Source organism: Dromaius novaehollandiae, chromosome 1 (assembly GCF_036370855.1).
Source record: "Dromaius novaehollandiae isolate bDroNov1 chromosome 1, bDroNov1.hap1, whole genome shotgun sequence".
In the NCBI taxonomy this organism is placed as follows: Eukaryota; Metazoa; Chordata; class Aves; order Casuariiformes; family Dromaiidae; genus Dromaius; species Dromaius novaehollandiae.
The window spans coordinates 57,308,409-57,326,568 of NC_088098.1; the positions used below are offsets into that span (position 1 = coordinate 57,308,409).

The 18,160-nt window shown below is 41.0% G+C and overlaps 1 long non-coding RNA gene across 1 annotated transcript in view; it reads right to left on the bottom strand.

Moving 5' to 3' along the window:
- Nucleotides 1-18,160, bottom strand: part of LOC135328619 (uncharacterized) — a 79,505-nt gene that overhangs the window by 37,309 nt on the left and 24,036 nt on the right. Inside the window, exon 2 of the long non-coding RNA XR_010389583.1 lies at nt 12,584-12,716. This is a non-coding gene — a long non-coding RNA (uncharacterized LOC135328619). The remainder of the gene's footprint in view (nt 1-12,583; nt 12,717-18,160) is intronic.

The following is an 18,160-nucleotide window of genomic DNA, read 5'->3' on the forward strand; positions in this document are numbered from 1 at the left end:
GAATATTTGCATTGCTGCTCAGCTTGCCAAAGACTGCCTAAACAGTTTTGCTGTGATTAAAAGGCAGCCCCTAGTTTTGATGTGGGGACTTAATCATATTTTCTGTGGTACAATATGGTATCTATGGCACTACATGGATAACAAATAAAATTTTACTGCTGTCATTGATATAGTCATTATTAATTTTAATTATTATTATTGATTTCCAATAATAACAGCAATAACAGCAAGCACTTCTGCCTTTCCTAAGAAATTAATTGAATTAGAAAATGTTAAATAGTCTGGACATTAGTAATACCCATAGCAATACTTACCTCTCATGTGGAGACCCGCACCTACCTACCATGCTAGAGATGCCCTCCCTTTGGTTGCACCATCTTTGGATGGGGCATATGTGACCTGCAGCGCATCCCCATTCCTCTGGTGGCAAACCGTGGCTGAGTCCAGGCACCACGCCACCTCCACGGCAAGAGGTGCCAGGCAGGAGCAGCAAGAGGGAAGGCAGCAATCCCCAGCGCCTGCCTGCATGGGCATACAGGCAGAGGTCAAGCAGGAGAGAGGCTTTTTTGGGTACCAGATGCTCCTCGTGCCCAGTCACTGCTGTCTGCATCGGCCCCAAACCCTCCTGGAGAACTTTGCATTAGAGCTCCTTTTCACCTGGAGGTGCCTGGTGACTGTCCTGCATAACATTTTCCAGAGTGCTGAAATGCCTTGGAAGCTCATTTTCAAAAATGTCTTAGTTACCCATACACTTCAGTAATCTGAATTGCATTTACAGGAGCATCTCAGTTCCCAAGGCACCTTGGAAAATTCTAGCTGCTGTTTCATGTGTAATATAAGATATAAATTATTCAAATATATAGTTAGAGGATGTGCAGGATATCTCTTTATTGAGATACTTAACCAAAATCTGGACGCAATAAAATAATTTCTAGGAATAGAGGGACTGTCACACCCAAAAAAACATATCAAAGCATGCCTTATATATCACCAAAAAGAACTGAGAAGATTTCTTTTCGGTCCAAAAAAAGGCCATATAGATTTAAAAGTATGGTAAGGGATAAAGCAAAACAAAATAAAATAAAACATTTACTTTTGAAGTGGGGAGAAAGAGATGGAGAATGAAACGCACAGAAAATAGAATATTAATGTGACAAAGTTACTAAAACACACAGTAACCTTAGCTGTTAAAGAGGTCTGAGGACAAACATAGCTTCAATTCTTACACCCTTCTTAGTTAAAAGCAGATAGCTTTTATTTAAAGAATGTGAATCCTTTCTTTGTTTTTGTCAGTCTTCCTTTGTTAGAGGCTGGGGTACAGTTTCAACTTCCACTGCTGTTTTAAGCAAGCAAAGCTTTATCTTAAACATGGTACATAATATTTTCTGGTAAGTCTTAAATCCTTGAATTCATCTTATCTCTATGGTGACAAGCCTACATTCGGAATAAAGTAGCAAGGCTTTTCACAGTAGAGGCGCATTTAATTTATGACAGTTCTCAGCTTCTATCATTTGAAAAATGGAGAAATGCCTGATTATTAGCTAGCAACAGCTTTTTCAGTTTTGAAGTCAAAAAACCCCTTCACTATAATTACAGCCTGACTCAAAGCATAGTTAATTTACGTAAAATGATATGTGAGTGCTGAAACCAAATGGACACATACAGTCATCTGTGTTTGAAGCACCATAAAACTCCTTGTTGAGAGGGAAGGAGGGGAAGGAAGCAACTCAGAGCAGTCCAAAACTAAGAAAAAAATAGTTCTTCCCTCATCATAAGTTTACTACTGCTATTGAAGTCTTCTCACATTTACACACTCTTGTTCCCATATGACCTGTAGCTATGATGGCAGCCAAAAGCTGATGACACATTTATCTATCTATCAGAAAGGATGTGATGTTAAATTCCCATTAAATCTGTTGTTAAAGGACATGGAAATGCAAACCCCTTTACACAACACAAGTCTCCCTTTGAGAAGAGAGCACCGTTCTGCGGGCAAAAATCTTCCCATCTCTCACGGGCTGTGCACAGAGCTCACCCAGCATAAGTGAAACATGGTTTTGGAAAAACACGGTGAAGTATGGATTTTTGTGTTCAGGTAACACTGAAACTAGCTGCAGGAGGTCTGTGGGCGTGTCTGTGGTAAGGCCTGGTCCTTTGGAGGCACTATGAGCCCGGTGAAAATAGAGCGGGTCCTGCTAAACATGGCCAGTGGACACCATGCCCTTCCTAGCTGAACATTAAGTCCTTTTGTTCTTAGAAAGTGTAATAGCATTATTTTGCAGTGGTATTTTGCCAGGTAATTCTTCCCAAGCCCTATCGACGTTTCTTTTATGAAGATGCTATAGAACATTGCATGGCTGACACAGCATCTTTTTAAAAGAACCTGTGAGGGCAGACATCAACAGTTTTCCAAGCTTTTTCACTTCTGAACTCACCTGTAATGCTAGGCTCAGTCGTAAAAAACCAGTGGAAACTATGTGCAGCACATGTTTTGATTAAATTGTCTGTTGATTTCATCTGATTTATATATATCAGATCCTTGCCAAGGAGGACAAAGGGTTTTTTCTACTACCAGTTTATGCCTTACACTAAGTCGTCGATGCTTGTGTCAGATTTTAACTTCTGTTAGCTTTAGCCTTGTAAAAAGGAGGAAGAAAAATGTTCCAAAATCAGCTTCCCCAGACCTCCTTGATCTTATTTGACGTTTTCATATGCATGTCCCTCTAGGTCTCACGATCTCATTATTCATGAGCAAAGATTTATAGTATCAATTTTTTTCAGAGTATGTCAAAGAGGAAACTAGCATTTCAGGCTCCCTGAAACATTATGAGAAATACAATGTTGGGAAAGAGGTGTAGGAGGGGAGGTAATAACAGTCCTATAATCCCCTGGGGAAAACCTGTTTCCTTCAAGAAGCAACTTCTTTTGTCTTTTTATGGAACGTAGAGCTAAAGGAGATATTTGAAAGGAATTCCAAGTCAGTATCTCTAAGGGATCTGACCAGACAGAAACATGTGATTTTGAAATGCCGCTGAGCTGGAAGGAAAGACAACAGCAGCACATCTGTGGATGCTATAGAGACCAAAGAGCTTTGGGTGTCTGCCTGCACAGTATCTGCAATGTACTTTTTTGTTTTGTTACTTATTTCAGTTTGACACAGCCAAGACCCACAGACAGAATGCATGTAGCTACTGGGTGACACAAAACTAAACTTCCAACACAAAACTTCACTGTCCTCACCAATATACTTTTTAAAAATAGAAAAACGACATTTTTTTCAGTAATAAAAGGTTAAGAATGAAACATGAAAACAGTTATTTTCATAGTTTACAGAAAGTTATGCATGCAACCACAGTGCCTAACACTTGTAGTCATGTCAGATAACCCCTACGCCAAGAAAAGACATCACACTAAAATTACATTTTCTGGGCTGGTTGCCTTCTCTGGATTCCCCCACTTTCTCTCTTTGTCCCATGTTTATTTATTCCTTCTCTCTAATCTGATCTTATTCCTAACCTGCTGCTGTTCAAATGCAATATTTTGGCCCTGCTTCCCCTTGAAGAACTGTTGGTGTTTGTAACCAGGAGCATTCTCATGTTTGCAATTCAAGCCGTTTCCTTAGCTGCCACAATGTTTTTAAACCATCACAGTCTTCTACAAACACTGTAATGCTTCAAACACTTTATCAAACCAGAATTTCTAGCATGGCTTTAGCTTTCCAAAACTGCCACACTATGCAGAAATCACACAGATGAAGGACTTGGTAGCAAGGTCCACACTGACTCTCCATTCTGTCAGCTTTTAGGCTTCTGGATATACCACTGCACGTCAGCCTATTTCAGCTGCCATATTTCTGCATACAAACTATGGAGCCAGCAGAAAGCAAAAGCGGCTGCCATTAATAACTAGAGCTTGTAGGCGAGGAAGGAAGCCATCAAAGATATCCAAGCAGTAAAGGTCTCATTAAAAGCCCAGTGAAGTCAGTAATAACCTCTCCTTTGACTCATGGGGCATTAAACAAGACCAGTACCCAATGGAGAATACTCAAATGGGATTTAAAAATATATTTCAAATGCTCCCTCTGAAACATGCTAATTCCCTATCTCTTTGAGCACAGCGAGCTTGCCAGAGCTCTTCTGCAGCTTCTTCTTCAACTCCACTAAATCTATTCCATTCCTTTTTGGTGAATGACACTAAACTGAGCTGTGTGCCAAGGTTTTCTAAATTATCTTCCCTTTTTGCATGTGCTGAGCAATTTCCGCAAGATACGGTTTTGCTTAGTGCCTTGCATGACTAGGGATGGAACAAATGAGGAATTTTGTGAGCTTTTTTATATTAAGCCCTAATCCACAAAGATATATCTATAATCTTTAAACCAACAGCCCTCTCCTTTTGATATTAAGTTAATGATGACAAGGATTCTCTTTTATAGGTCAAATGCACTAGGTAATGCTTCAAACAATTTATCTACTAAAAAATGCTGGCAAAGATCATTGTTACAGGTGAATCATAGGAATAGCAAATTCAATCCAGTCCCTGCTGTGTGTAATTACTATAGTGAGGATTTTAGATGCCATGCAGGAGTACAGTTGTCCTAGTTGGACAGCCTATGTAATAAAGGTGGGAAATGAAATCAGAGCAATCCCTCCTACATCAACAATGCATATTAGCAGATGGGAAACATCAGGATAATCTCTCCACTGCATGTAATGTCACGCTCCCTTGACAGGAGCAGCTCTACAAGGGATATTTCAGCCTTTTAAACTCAGCTTGTTCTGACATGGAAATGGGGTAGCCATCCTGCCTGTGAAGGAATCCAGGAAATAGCCAGAATGTTAAACTTTCTGCCTCTTTTTCTCATCTTCTCTCCGTATCAAAAGGCCTCAGAGAGGTGGAAACTCTAAAATTACCTGAGCTAGATAACAAGATGGAGAACCCAGTAAGGAGAAGAGGACAAGCTACTGGGGGAGAGATGTGTGCCTGGTCCTCTGTATGGGAGAGGCCTCCTCCCAGGACAAAGGGCAGGATTTGGTTGTGTGCATGTTTGTTCAGAGAATTTTGAGATGGGAGAGGCCTTTCAGATCACGTAACCCACACAAAAGGGTTATGGGTGGTTTAGTTCTCTATATGCACCCTACTGCATCTTGGGCGAGACAGTGACAGAATGAGGTTGCTTAGCAGGGTATGGTCCTACTAGTGCAACTAGTAGTGTACAGTTGAGGGTCATGTGGGTTCCCTGCCTAGAGCACAAAGGAGAGTTAAGGTCCAAAAGCATATCCTTCCTGCAACCAGGGTGCATGCTCATGCTAGCTTAAATCTCCTTGCCCAGTCAAGGCATCTAAGATAGCTTTGTCCCAAGTTGTGCAAACCTCCTGGGACCCCCTGGGACATCCTAACATGTCCCAAAGCCTGTGCTGCCCTGCCAACAGCACCCGAGGGAGGGAGATGCACGAGGGTGCCTACGTGCTTGCCCTTTTTGCAATCACACCTGGCACAGCAGCATGGCTGAAGCAGAGTCAACTCTCACCTTTCAGTCACTGGCAATTCATCTGATCAGCTTGTAACTGTGGCTGCGCCTCACAAGCTGATATTTTATCACAGTATACACACACACACACAGAGAGAAAGTAAGCACAGCCTGGCACTGAAGAAACCGTCATCACCAACTTCAACAGCTGCCCCCATAGCTATACTCCTATAGCAGGATTTATAGAAACTGCAATATTGTGGTGCGAGCTACACTGCACGATGAGAAACGAAGACTGACCAGCAAGCCTCACCCTCCACATTTGTTCAGCTCCTAACTGAATTGCAGGGACATGCCCATCTTTGCTAGCGATTCATAACCTTGAATCTTCCCCTGAAGCCAGAGTCCTAATTCTTTTATTTCACAAACCAAAGATGGTTCTATGATGTCCTTCAAAAGATAGGTAAATGGTATGCCTGCTTTTTAGCCAAGAGCCCAGCAGTTAATTATTTCTGTTCATCCAGGAAGCAGGTACAGTGCCAACATCTGCCTGAGGACATTTGTGTACACATTACCCACCTCCCTGAGTGAACATCATCGAACATTATGTGGGGCTCTGCCAACCCCTCCTCTTGGAGCTGTCTTATTTTATTTAACTATTTCAACACTCACTGAGCAGAGTAAGACAGAGTGACTTGATACCCTGATGAGTTTTAGAACTCAAATAGATGGGGAGATACATAGGTTCCACTTCCATGCCTAAGCCAGTTCCTAAAAAAAAATAAAAATAAAAAAATAAAACAGGAAAGAAGAGAAAATTAGTCCTACTCCACTAAAACCTAAGTTATTCCACACAAAGTGGAACTGCTCCTACAACAGACATTGTAACAGCCCCAACTCAGAAGGCAGATTTGAGCCTCTATCCAGGAGACGGAAGGTGCAGGGCCAAACACCCCCCCGGAGGGACTTGAATCTGCCTGGCTAAATCCCCCCATCACTGCACTGTTGATGAAAAAGGTGAGAAATCACCTACTTCTGAAAATTAAGTGGGTCTTAGGGTAGAGAAAGGATGAGCGTTTCTAGCTTGGAACAGCCAAAAATTGTGCTTCAAAGCTTATTATAATGGTTCATTTATTGTTACTTATCTTCACATAAGACTGAATGCTTTCCCAAAAGATAAACCCCAGAAGCCACTGCGCTAACAAACTTGGAAGGAATAATTTTTCTCCACTGCAGAACTTTTTGGACTTACAGCTTATGCTGTGCCAGGCTTCTGAACAGGTGAACACAGTGATGCCTTCTGGCCTTAACAGCTATTAATTAACAACCAAAAGCTTATTGATAAAATATTAATAACATTATTTGCCTCGTGCAACAAAAGGAAATACAATTTGACGTGTTAGCTTAAAAATAAATAAAATTTCTACATTAAACTAGAATCTCCTTCAGATTTTTATGTAAGTATATATGAATTATTCAAGGAGGAGAACAAAATCTGATGTTCTCTGCTCCTTCTTTCAGGAAGCTTTAAGTATGAAAGTTCCTGTGCTTGCTTTGTCAGGGTCACTTGCTTTTTGTTCTCCTTTTTTCAGATTTTCAATAACCACAGTTCCTGCAAAGGAAAATCATTGTAAAATACAGGCAATCCCAAAACTGAACAAGCCCTATTATGAAATCTCTTTGTAGCTTGAAATGCCACTATTAGCCAAAGGAGCCTTGTTCCATATGCCACTGCAAATAGCAATTAGTTCAAGTAGAAAAGATTACAGCCAGGTGCAGGTTTTGAAGTGACTTTTGGTGGGAGGAGGGAAAGGTCTCTCTTTTGTTAATTGTCTGTGGTAATTCATCAGGCATCTGAGGAATTTAGGGATATTCAACCTTTTGTGCTTAGCCAACAAAATATAACCTCCATGACATTCGTGAATCGGATGGAGATACAGGGCTTATTGATGGTTGTCAGTCCACTCAAGTGAAAGATGACATGAGGAAAAATCATATATTATATTTGTCTTCCACGGCACATCCATTTTGTGGGGGCTTTGCCAGAGGGCTCATTAAGAAGTAAAACAGAATAAACCCCCCCAATGTGGGAAGCCGTAGGTGAGCTCCAGGGCCCAGGGCAGGCGGCAAGCAGATGATGTGGCTGCAGCAGTCCATCCGAGCCTTACAAATCTGTAAGTGACAGAAAATTACAAAGAAATGGGGAAAACGCAACAGAGTGTGCCCCTGAGAAGAAAGATACTCTCCAAACTTCAAAAAACCTCCTTAAAAGATTGGATTAACTTCTTTTAATCCTTTGAATCATGGATAGATAGGAGTTCAAAGGACTAATGTAATTTTCTTATTACATTTAATCAAATGTTTAAGTTAAGAAATAGGAACTGGGCTAAGGGCAACCTCCCCTTATCAGCTTCTAATGTCTGAGAGCAGGAATGAATTAATTAAGTAAATGTAACAAGCTTAAAAGTATAACATACAGCAACAGCTGAGTCAGCCTGACCATCGGCCATTTATTGGGGTGAGATGTGCAGCTCAAGTACTACCAGATGATTCAATTCACATATCTTGGCAGTAACAGACAAGCCAAAAGGGATGCCCGGAGGGATACAGTGTCATAAATTGGCCAGGCAGAGTCATTCACCAGCTCAAACAAAATGTTGTCATCAAAGAAGTTGCATATTTAATCCATACGGCAGAGTAAATTGCCCTCCGAAGAGAGCAGATTTTGCAGGTTGGCTTCCCTCTAAAGGAGAAATGAGTTTTGCCAACTTCAGGGATATCTTATGCAACTGGCTTACTTCGGGCTGTGCACTGCAGTGCGAAAACACTGATGCTCACAAACAGTAGGCAACCAATTCCCCCTTTTCAGGAGTTTCAGCCCACACACCAGTGCCAGATAAGCACCCGTTGATCAGGATAAGGGAGTTAAAAGCAAAGAGTGACCATTCTTGCCCTTTTCCATAGCTTTCCACAGACAGAATCTCCCTTACGTGTGGGACAATAATATAAAATTTCTTAAGATTGTACGTTGCTTATACTGTGAGCAAGGAAATTGTAATATGTACTAGGCTCCACCATCATAATGTATATCCAAATGACATACGACTAAAGATATTTGTATCTTTCTTTCTTTCTTCCTGCAAATGGAGATGTGGTGTGACGAAACACCATGTTTATGTGGATGAGATGTGACTAAAATGTGATGGGTTACATTTATGCAGTGAGTGAAATCAATACAATTTAACAAAGGAAATTGAATGCTAAGTTTCAGCCCAATCATTTTTTTCTTAGAAGATGCTTAGATATCTTAAGAGGTGGACAACTAAGTATAAGAAGAAAGAAATTATCAAAAAACTCAAAAGATACTACTCTATATTTTCAATTCAGTGGGAACCAAACATTAGTGAAAGAAAGGTAAAGTGCAATGTCATTTGAATGAACCATTCCAATGGCTATTTATTTATTTTGTTTGCTAGAATATTAAAACTGCAGAACACTTAGAGGAAAAAAAAAAAAGAAATGGATAATCTGTGCTGCCTGTTCTGTTGCCTCTTTCAATTATGCAAATTTGGAAAAAAACATGGAAAAGTCATAAAAAATAATAATGAATAATAAACCCAACCAACCACCAATTGAATACCCATGAACAGAAGGCACTGGCAGTATGCTGACAGGATGAAGTCATCATACCCAGGTTCAGCACAAGACCATGAGCTAGGAATTTAGAAAACCCACCAGAAACATTTCCCTCTGCCTCAAGTCCATGCCTTAAATGCAAAAACAAAAAAGCCCTTCTGGGTTTCTAGCTTTTGCATCCTTCCCCTAGTTGTTTTTTGCATGCATTTGTATGTGTGTACATCATATGAATGGTAGTACTCCCCCTGAATTCATCCTTTCGCCTATATATTTTTGGCAGAAAAATCACATCTTTGAATGTGCGGCTCTCAGACATCCCCATAGTAACAGACTGTGATGTCAGAAGCATGGGATTAGGAGTTCCTGGCATTGCTGAGCTAAGGGAGAATCCTGGCTGGGAAGGAGAAAACTCCGGTCCAAACAGCTTTAACAATAGAAACGGGAGTTTCAAAAGCAAGTAGAGAAGAACACTCAGAAGTAAACTATCCAGAAATAATCAGAAATTCAGAGTCAAAATCTGTCGTCTGAAGAGAATCCCACAAAAAGTCTGCAAGGGAGTAAATCACTGAAAATCAGTGGAGCAAAGCCAATGTTTTGTCAGCAGTAATGGTGATATTAGACTCAAGACCATTCTACCAATGTGTTTTGTGAGTGTAAATGAAGGAAAACTAAAGTGCATGAAATTACAGCATCTTTAAATAAATTATACTATGCATATTTATTTAGGCTCCACTGATCAAAAGCTGAGTGCAATTTTACACATATTTTTCTCTGGAACTAAAAATTCACATTAGAAAAGACAATATATAAACTGCATGTGTGAATGCATTTAAAATAATCAGATTATCGCTCACCATGTATGTGTGTGACTACTGTGCAAAACTGCATGACTTGACAACCAAAGTCCGCTCCCGTATCCATTTAGTTTACAAAAGGAATAGATGTCAACAACTGAGCAGGCAACCCAGTCTTTAGGGGCTGAGACAGGGCACCCCCTGCTCCTGCAGCACAGCTTACCCCAGCACCACACATGAGCACCACTGCTGGCAGACCTCCCTCTTGGGGTGGGTATTCAGTCCACGTGGGGAAATTGAGGCAGCGACAGGTTAACAGAGTGCTTCCTGATCACCGAACAAAACTGCTGCAGAGTCAAAAGCAGAGCCCTGCACCCAGTCCTCCTCCCAGCTGTCTTCCCCTCGGTCCCTACCCTTTTCTTAATGGATGTCTAATTTCTGCTGAGGAACGGCACTCCTCAGGCTTGGGCAGCACCTCATCTGTGAAACGTCAGCTGTGGAAACAGAAACTACAGAAACAAACTCCAGTACAGCATACTAAAGACATGAATCGCATGAGGTTAATGCCAGTGGTGCAAAACGAGTGTAGAGGCCCACGGTGAAAGCTGAAACTGGGTCATTTTGTCTCTGAGGATGGTTTGCAATGAAACAAGTTGGTGTCTTCTCTAACTCCTCACGAGGGAGCTCAGAGCAAAATGCCTTGCTCTTGCTCCCCTCCCTGAGCAGCTTTGCTCCTTCTTGGAGTCTCTGTCCCAGTTTCTACCCTACCTATGGGCCTATCTGCCACATCAGGACTCCTTCATATCAGAGAGCTCTGGCTGCTTCCTAGACAGGAAGCCCTAATGAATCATTTGTTGAACAAGGAAGATGTGATGAGCTGAAGGACCTCCAGCAACATATTTCAATATAATAGTAAATAAACTGAAAGATACCCCATCCATCATGATTTTCAAAGGTGTCTTTAAAAAACAACGTAGGAGTCAGTGTCTCTTCAGCACTGTGCTGTGATTTCAGGCATGCCTACACTACGCAGGGGAGTACAAGGCAAAGAGCCCTGAGCTATCTATTTCCAGAGCTGGACGTGATGCAAATGCTCATTGGCCTTGCTTCAAAAAAGAGATTATTAATTTGGGTACAGCCCCACATAAAGCCACCTGTACTGCAGCTGGCACCTTTTCATGTCCCTGTGTTGTGCTGTGGAGACAGAACAGCCTTTCTGGAGGTTGCCTGGGGCTCTGTGCACTGCTGTGTATGGTGGACATGCCTGTAGGTTCCTGCCTGCTGAAACAGTTGTGAAATAACTTTTAAAAAGAAGACTTCAGCTTATATCTGTGCTTTTGGAATTATAAATCTATTTCACTTAACTAAATTACAAACAGACAGGCCCTTATTATTTTTGGTACAGATGTTGTAATGTTCTCTAAATGATTTGAATCACTGGTAGGATTTTTGTGCCTGTTTTGCAAGCCAGAATCCATGGGCTGTAAAACAGAAGCTGTGATTTTAGTGGACAACATCTTCCTCAGCATTTGTGCTGCTCCTTTCAGTGCCAGTGAACTGTAAAGAAGGCAGAGTCTAGATTAGCAACAAGGCCTCTGCATTGTTTTCTGCATTGTCTCTTGTGGTATTTTAGGCATCTGATCTATAGATGATAGTCACCCATGCTGCTCACGCACAGCTCTGGGAAGTTGCTGATTTTTCTCATTTTACTGCTGGTACTTCATATTTCCCTTAAAGCATGAAGAATGGCAGGCACAGAAAGTCACTTAAATATTGTCCAGTGCCCACTCTTCAAACAGCCTGGGTCCTTTTCAAGTTTTTTTACTCTGTTCTTACTTCTGCCATTCCCAGCACCGCACTTTGCTGAAATAGGGTTGATACAAGGAACAGGTTGCACATTTAAATGAAAGCAACAGCATGGGGAGTTGATGCAAGATGGTCTACCAGGATTACCTGCCATCTCTCTGGGATGGGAAGGAGACTCCTAGGAACAGGAGGGAAGGACTGCTAAGTTTAACTTCAAGGGTGTTTCTCCTTGATATAATAGGATGTCTCTAACCCCTTCTGCCTGCAATAAATGTCACCACATGACACCATTTAGGTCAAAACTACTTCTTCAAGTTGTGGTTGCAGAAAAGACACCTACTCACACTGACATGTCTTTCTTTCACATGATTCTGACCTAGCCACTAACATTTCTTCTGGACTTCTTTGAATAACTTAATCTTGCTTTGTTATAAATATGCCCTCGCTTACAAGTTAGTGGAGAAACGCTCTGCACCTGCAGCAGGCCACAGAAAAATATAGAGGACAGTCACATTGTCCCTTAGCAGCTGAAAAGACAGAGCTGCAGAGGATTTAGCAGTACAAAGCATCTACAAGAATTAAATAACTACTGAATGTCTCCTCGGACACCTTGCCATACTGAGAGCAAAACAAAGATGCCAAGCAAAAGCAATTTTTAACTTAAGCCCAAATATTTAAATGCTGTGTTTTGCATCATGTTCTTATTGTACCCACTTCGCTAGGTATAATTATTCTACTTAAGAAACCATAAGAAAAATGAAAGGCAAGCTGCAAACACTCTGATATCAAGTGCAGACTAATGTCCACATGCTCACACTCGTGCTCTCCCACCCTTTTTCTTCCTTTAATTATGCTATTTTTCTGGTAAGTAGCAGCTTACCTGATATATATGTCAATTAGTCATCCTCTTCCCATTGCAAATCTTGCCATCTGTTCAAGAGCTCTTAGGATTCACTTGGAGTTTTCAACTGTCTTCATTATTCACTGGATCAGGCCTCCAAATGTTCAAAAAACTGTATGATTAAGCCAAAGCGTAAATTCATGCGAAACTTTACAGAGGAAAGACAGTCTGAAATTTCCAAAGAATCAGATACTGCTAAATCAAATGTTTCAGGATGGAAACCTAAATTGTTGTTAACTCTGAACGTACTGATTCATTTTGTTATTTCTCACTTATGTAACCATTTCTGTCCTCGTATTTTTATAGGCACAAGAAAAACACATTTCTTCTAGAGTGCTTATCATCCTCAAAGCACAATGTACTGAACAAAGGTGAGCAATCGCAGGGCACTGTTGTATAGGAACATGCCATGTGCAGCTGCATGTTTTGCCCGTGGTCACTCACTGTTCCCAGCAAAGCATTCAGATGTTTTCATTCCCAGATTAATTCTTACAACACTCCTAAGATGTAGGCAAGTGTGTGAAACACCAATTACTTCAAGAAAACCAAAGCAGAGAGATACATAGTTTGGGCTTCAAAAGTATTGACAACTCTATACTTTATTAACTTCAGTGGTACATGATTGTGCTCAGCCTCTTTTAGGGAACAGAATTATTTTGTAATAACAGTTAAAAGGTCAAACTCACTAAGTGTTTTGAATAGTTTAAGTAAAATATTTGGGAATATTTCCTCTTGGGTAACATTCTGAAAATGCATCAGAAACACCAGAAATTACTGATTCTAATAAACCTGTCACTGTTCCAACTGACTAAAAATAGAGGGCTGTGACAAGCTAAGAGCAAAAATTTTCAGTCAGAAGTTTATAACTGTTAGTCATGCTTTGGTGTCTTTAATCTAGCTTCAGTGCAAGAAGTGAATAATATAAAAGCAAACCCAAAAATAAACTTCTCAGAGCTATGAGGATACGTCATTATTCAACTTCAGTAGGTGTATATTTCTGGTCTAGTAAATTCATTATACTATATGTCTAACACAACAATTGGGGGGTTTTTGGAAGCATATAAAGATCATGATTCGTTGTATTTCCTCTCCTTTTGACCTATGCATGCCATTCTAGAGGAGACGCTTTTGGAAGGAAAATATAACTCTGGTTTACAACCCCTGTGTTCATTTCTTTCTACTGACAATTACTATATTCACTGATTCATTCACTTTTAGGACATCAAACTCTGATACTTCTTCAATCACATACATGAACAGAAAATGCTGTTTATCTGTAATAAAGATCTGATTCACTGGTCTTCACTAAGATGTGGAGCATCCACAGTATGTACTTGGTTCCTGGGGATGCTTTGAGGGAAAGAAAATAGGCTCTTTGATGCTTTTGGACATGGATCTTTAGTGATCTCCCCCCAGTTTAGCTTTCTTGAACACTAAATATTTATGAGTGCTAGGCATGTTTTAAAGGAAAAACTGGCCCTAAATGCTACTTTAGTCCCCAAACTGCAGAGCTTCGGGCACAGAGGTGTCCAAAGGATTCACAGATGCAAACATCACTTAGATCACCTGACATTTTCATCTTCAGAAATTCCCTGCTATTTAGGGATTTGGGTCACTGGTGATGCTTGCAAGCTTTCTTCCTGAAGTGTGCTAGACCTTTTTATTACAGTATGAAAGCTACCTTCTTTCATACAAATGGTTTAAGCCTGTTACTGTCACTGACTGGGGAAGAGTTTGTGGCTCCTGTGTGCAAATCTCTAACAAGTACAAATTCCAACGACCTGCTGAACAAAGTCTTAGCTACATGGTGGGCCAGGATTGCTGAGACTGCATCCAGGAACCCAGCTGCTATGCTTTTTTCAGACATATTAAGAAGTATCTGTATTACTGTATTATCAGAGTAGTATGTTCATGCTGGCTGGTGAAGGAATTTACTTGAGAAAGGTATGTCACGGCATCATTGACTCAATGCCCTTTTCAGTCTTTACATCAGGAAGCGTTAGAAGTGGTGGTGCCTAGGAAAAGAGATTAGAATGACATTAGCCCTTGGCTGCTGCAGGCATGGCCCTAGTCTAGGCAACCCATTTCTTCAGACAACATAGCCCTTTTGCTGACTTTCTTACTAAAGAGTAGCTCACAATTCTCTTTTCATTACACAGCTCCATCAGTCATCTTCTCTCAGATGCTCACTTTCTAGGATCCAGGGCTGAATGCAGCCCAGGATAGGTGTGTCTACCCACCAGTTCACTTCCGTTTTAACATGGATCACGGGTGCACTTTTGAAGCAAATTTTCTGATAACCCCACATCCTGCACTTTGCTTTACACTGTGGAGCGGTCTCAGAATGCATGAATAGGACTTCTTTCAAATGATACTGAACTCAAAGGTGCCCTCCAGAAAGGTACCTTGCTGCACTCCGCCCACTAACATTCATTCAGTCCACAGGGCAAAACTAGAGCTCATGCACAGCGAAAGCCCATCAGGTCCTCAGCATCTGCTGTGGCTTATCTTCTCTAGGACATAGTTAAAAGGCAATTGCCTCCTCCTTAGTTTTATTCTCTGCTGCCAGAGCGCTCTCCATTTCTAGAAAAAAATGCTCTTTTTTCCCTAAATCAATGAGCCCTCTTTAAAAACCTGGGATTAGAAATCCCAGCACGAAATCTTTTGCAACGGTCAGGGAAGGGTGGAGATATAAATATCATAGAGTACAAATTCATCAGTAAATCTGGAGCACATCCACAAATTTAAAAGCCAACGGGACACTTAGAGTACAGATAAACACAGATGGACAACAGCATTGCCAGAGAGAAGAATTAGACAGGACCCATGAGTGATGTTAGGGAATGGTCAGACCAAGGCAGAACATTTTCCTCCCACAAACATCCTTGTTTCCCACCTCTTCCAGTAAGAAGAAGCAACAAATTTCTTACCCCCCACTAAGAATTTTTGCAGCAAAGGCCTCTTAAGGGTGTAGTGAGCATGTTCTGTCCAGGTCTGTACTTCTGGCATCTCCCTCTTTAGAAAACTGACCACTCCATGACCTTCCTGTGCTCTTCCCGCTTGCTGTGTCAGAGCTCTTGTGCCGTGTTGTCAGTCTGGGATGGGCAATGCCAGAACTTCCCCTGTGATCTGTGTCCCAGCTCCCATGACTACCTTGGTCTGCTATGTGTCCTCCTCTACCACAGTTCTGCTTCTTGGACTACGTGTGGATGAGCTTTCTCTTTGGAATAAGTTGTTTCACTGCATACAAACACACTGCATGCAACTCTTTCTGTAGAGATAAAGCTGCCTGATGGTGACTCTGCCTGAATAGCACCCTTTAGGAAAAAGAAGAAAAATGTCACTGCTTTCTCTTCTTCTTTGCCTCACCCTTGGGGTCTTGGACTTATTGAGTGCTTCAAAATGCAAAAGGAAAGCGCTAAATCCTGAGATAGCCCATTCCTTCCACATTTCTCTTCCTCACTCTCAATAGCTGTCCAGTCACACAACCACTGCTGGCATATTTATTGCAAGTGTTCACTGCCCTGTTAGTAGGGAGTGATGCCTCCATCTAACAGTCTAGGAACACCTAACACACAGGGAATGAGCTAGCTGATGTTCTGGAAAGCTTAAAACTTTGAACTGTTTTAACCAATTCCCAGTCCCATTTCTGTGTGTAGCAGGCACTCACAATGAATGTAGTAACTGAAACAGCTCCTTGTATGAGTCACAGAAAAATTTTCAGCATAGGGTTTTCAACATTGCAACACACATCCCTATATTTAGACACATGGAATAATGTCTCAAAAGTTAAAAGAACTCATGCAAATTCGAAAATGAAATCCTTAAGTTGATTTTGAAAACTTTGCATGATTTATCTGGGAAAAGCAGCCAGCAGTCCTTTTCCAAGAAGATCAGCCGTAAGCAAGTGGTGAGCTTAACGCAGCAGTTAACTCAGATGCTTTGGATATTCACACCTAAGAGATATTTGTTATTCTGAGCCAAGTCAGGTCTATTGCTGGAGTCCCCAACATTAGCTATTATTTTTTCTTTAGAGTTTTTCACTTTTTGTTGTTTTTTTTCTTAATATGCTGTGGTTGCAGATGCTATCAAATATTGCGGCTGCTGGTTCTCATTCCTTTGTGGGAAAACAGGCATGGCTGATCACATTGCCCTGGTGTGCCAAGATTGTTTTGTTGTCTGGATCCTGAAGGCCTGATTCCCATTTCAACTGAGGACCTTTTACACTCCTGTAAAGCAGCAATGGAAAGGGGCCTTAGCAGAAAGAAGAACTGGGCCCTAAACAAACTGAAACCACCTATTTGTCAGGTAGCTAATCCAAGACATTATAGCCATTTATAAAAACTTGTTATTTTTCTACCGTCATCCAGTAATGTTGTTAATAGCTCTTCGCTGTGGTGCCAAAAGACACTTTCTGAAGGGACTTAATGCCAGTTCATTGCAAATCTGATCTTTGTTTTTGCCTGTTCCCCAGCCAGCAGCTATGAACAAAACAGACTTTGAAGCCTGCAGCATTATTAATCTGAGACTTATTACAGTAAGAGAGAGAGAGAGAAATAAATCCCTTCTCCTAGCACTACTAACTCAGTATAATGGCCCAAGAATGACAAGCTAAACATTACTTCAAAATTATCGAGCTTCATTTCTCATGACTGATAGCAAGCAGCAGATTGTACTTCATCTTTTTAAGCTGAGTTGACTGCAAACATGGAATGCGCAAAATGCCAGGCCCTCTGTTCCCTCTATAAAGCCTCTTCCAGCACAAACTGAGTACCATGGTGCAATATTTAGCACTTTGTTCTTCTCATGCTTAGGACAAAGATATATTCAGAGCAAGCTGGTTGCCCGGAAAAAAAAATCTGAAGCAGTTTCCTTTTGCAGACCTATGGAGCATACGCCTGTGTTGACTCTGGAGGAGAATGCAGGGCTTGGTTAGGGGAAGCACTTCAAAAAATATATATCACCAACATATCTCTTAAACTCAGCTTTGATCAGCTTCTTTTACCGTCCAGCAAAACAGTTGGTAACCGCTAAAACATTTGGAATGATGTCATATGGTGCAACAAGGATCAGCCCCAAGTATTAGATGGTCAAATGCCTTTAGAGTGAAGACACTCCTCTGTCTGTCAAAGGCATATCAGAGTAACGACAGGCCCACACTTCACGGGTGCCTAAGAACTTTGCAAGTGGTTAGAGTCACCAGGGACAAAAGGGCTTTTTCATTTCTATCAAACAACTTTCATTTATCATCATGCTTAGGGTCTGGATAAAATTGCTGAGCTTTCTGTTGTTTTATTTTGATTTCTCTCCAGATAGAAGAGTTGTTTAACTGAAGAGTCTGTCTTCTATATTTTCTCGTTGTTCTTACCAGTCTGATACGTCAGTTCCCAGAGAAGAAAAAAGAACAAGCAGCAAACTGAAGGATGTGGAGAGAGGAGAGAATCCACCCATAAATTATAATTAGATCAGTTTTGAAAACTGGACATTGTAGAAGAGTTCAATTACAATTAAAATTAATTGAGCTGCTCAAAAGCTTAGAAAATGAGGTTTATCTTT